A 3,444-nucleotide genomic window follows, 5' to 3' on the forward strand; every position below is an offset into this window, starting at 1 on the left:
ACGATAAATGCCGGAGGAAACACCACATAAGCGCTTCACAGGAGGCTCCCAAACACTGATGATGTCACCTAGACAGGGGACGAAACGTTTGCAACAAAAACTTCCAGCTCGGCGAACAGAACCACAGCAACGAGCACCCGAGCTACAAATCTTCTCACAAACTTTGAACACCTACGGGTTTCAAAATATTTGGTGTAGCACAAACTGGTGCGGTGATTAATCCTCAAATGCCTCTTGGCATTGTTCTGTCCACTACAATTCTGTGTTCTTCTTTAATAAATCCATCAGTGGTGCGAATACGCTGCTGAAGTTTGGAACAAACTTCCGATAGAATTCACTCAGTTCCAAAAATCGAAGCAACTCTTTCTTCGAGGATGGTCGTGCAAATTCCTCAAAGCCCTTCGTTTTTGTGTTCCATGGGGTCAAACTTCCATGTCCAAATGTAATATCCCAAGAACGACACCTCTGCCTTTGCTAATTCTGTTTTCTTTAAGTTTATGACCAAGTTTGCTTCTTGTAATCATTCAGCATCCTTTGCCAACTGTAACATGTGAGCTTTCAATCACTTGCTAAAGATCACTACATCATAGCGCAGATAAGCTGCACAATTTGTTCATCTGGCCATAACTCTGTTCCTGAGTCTTAAATATGGCTGGTTCATTATTCATTCGATAAAGTTTTTTTTGTCATCTCCTGTATCTTTACTAGATAGTTTAAATGACCCCATTTTTTTTTTATTTTAAAGGGGCCACTAAACCTGGCTTTGAAGGCATTTCTTACCACTGGTGGCAATACGAATACGTCACCCCCACGGGAAATCTTCAAAGTTTCAGAGTTTTTATCTGCTACCTGCTTCAGTCTATGTTGTGCTCTTCAGATACTGTTTAGCAAACTCACCTACTCCATCTACTCTCTCCTTCACCTCACACACGTAATCCAAGTGTGATATTTACGACTTCGGTCCTGTCAATTTATATTTAATTAATTTCAAAGGACCTCTCAACTTCATGTACGAATATTAACTCAAAGGAAGTAAAGTGAGTAGATTTATTTGGGGCATCTCCGATGGCAAACACTATAATGGGACACCTTTATCCCAATTATTCAGGCGATCCTGACATTACGCTGTGAACAAGGTCTTCAGTGTCTGATGCTAACTTTCCAACGCTCCCTGGGATTCAGGAAGGGACGCACTTGATTTGAAGTGCTGTATATCTAAGCTATCTATGACTTCCTTAAATAACTGCGTAGAAAAATGAGACCCTTGGTCTGACTGACTATCTCTGGGCAGTCCACAGCGAGTAAAGAAAGCTACCAACCCCTCCACCTCCCTTTTTGCCTTAACATTCCTTAATGGATTGCCTCTGGAAATCTGTTGACACATCCATTATGGTCAGCAAATATTGGTTTCCACTTTTATTTTAGAAAGGGGAGCTACACAATTAATCATAACCAACGTGAAATGTTCTTCGAATGCAGGAATTGGCAACAAGGGTGCTGGTTTTATTACCATTTGGTATATATGTCACGTACAACAACAATAATTAACTATGTCATTGTGCATTCCAGGCCACTAGAAATGCTTCTGTACCTTAGCCTAAGTCTTCCTTACACCGAGGTGACCGCCTACAGTTAGTTTGTGTGCTAACCGTAACACTGTACGTTACTGCAAACACAATCTGGAGCACTTCGGCCCACTTCTCTTCTGCAATAACCTATCGGGGTCTCCATTTTAATTTTATGATTCTATCTTTAAGTTAATAACGTTCAACAATATATTCTGATTCCTTTTCTGTATGTGTGCATGCATGTGTCTGTGTGTGCGTATGTGTGTGTATATATCTGTTGTAAGTCCATTAGCCTTTCTGGACTAAACACCTCTGCCTGATCCTCTGCTTGTTCAGGCTTTTCCTGCACCGTTACATCAAACAGGGTGTCAGTTCACTGAATATCAACTCATTTATCTTTTTCATTCGTTTTTCCTTCCTGCTGTAACTTATGACAGTGGGATCTTGTTACTATACAGTCTGGAAAAATCCTGGGTAATTTTCTTTTAACTCACCAATTCCCTAGTCTTCCTTTGGCTTCTCCACCACAAGGGGTGCCTCTCCCACTTCGCCTCCTACTAAATCGTTCCCAAGAACAAACTGTATTCCTGGAACTGACAATCTGTTACTCACTGTCACTGTTACTTCCTCAATCTTGATTTGGCATTCCATCCTGATGTTACAAAGGGATGCTTAATTTCTGTCCCCATTCCACAAATTATCACGCTCCTGATTAACATGCCAGAAAGAGTGAAAAAAACTTTCATCTCTTATTATTAGCGGCCGAGAGAAAGTGAGGGCTGCAGGTGCTGGAGTTGAGAGTTGAAAAGTGTGGGGCTGGAAAAGCACAGCACGTCGGCAGCATCCGAGGGGCAGGAGCGTTGACGTTTCAGGCATAAATCCTTCATCAGGAAAGTGGGGGATAAGGGAGAGGGAAGGAGGTTGAGAAATAAATGGGAGGGTGGGGGTGGAGTTGGGTGGAAGGGAGCTTGGAAGGCGATAGGTAGATGCAGGTGGGGTGTGATGGTGATAGGTCGGACAGGAGGGTGATAGGACACCTATCGGTTATAGGACAGCTGGAACCCTCACACTGTACAGCATCAACGTTGACTTCACCAAATTCCAAACCTCCCCTCCACCAACCTCTCCCAGATCCAACCGTTCAACCTAGCACTGCCCTCTTGAACTGTCCTAACTGGCCATCTTCCTTTCCACCTATCGACTCCACCCTCCCCCCCAACATATCACCGATCACTCCCACTTACATCTTCTTATTGCCTTCCCAGTGACCCTCCCACTAGCCCACCTATTACCTCGTATTGGTCTTTCAGCCCCCTTGTCCCCTCACCACGTTCCTGACGATTGGTTTCTGCCTGATATTCGATTGTCCGGCTATTCGGATGCTGCCTGATCTGTTGTGCTTTTCCGGCGCCTCACTTCTCAACTATTAGAGACTGACCAGATCCTGTATCTCACAAAATTATAACGTCTTGTCTTTTTCTGCCTGTTCTTTCTGAGGAAAAATTATCCACAGAGGTGAATTCTTTCGAGAGATCAGGCACTGCTTCCATACCCAGCCCTTGCCTAGGCACTGCAATTTCTGCAGCTCCTCGGCTCCACTTGGGGTCTCCTTTACCAGTTTCACTAATGCCACTGGGCTTAGCCTCTCCTGCCGCATCTTTCCCAAAGTGTCTTCCTTTAACGCCCAGCACGGTGTGTCCCAGCTTACTGCAGTGAAAACAACTTTTTTCCTGTGCCCTTCTTAAACCACCAACACTGTAATATTATGTGTTCCACTCCCTTATAGTGAGAGCATCTGAGGCTTTTCACCACCTTTCAACCCCCTTGGGCTTCTTTCTTCACCTGTGGTAAACTATTGTGAGCTACTGTTCGCTTT

Source organism: Chiloscyllium plagiosum, chromosome 21, assembly GCF_004010195.1.
Source record: "Chiloscyllium plagiosum isolate BGI_BamShark_2017 chromosome 21, ASM401019v2, whole genome shotgun sequence".
NCBI lineage: Eukaryota > Metazoa > Chordata > Chondrichthyes > Orectolobiformes > Hemiscylliidae > Chiloscyllium > Chiloscyllium plagiosum.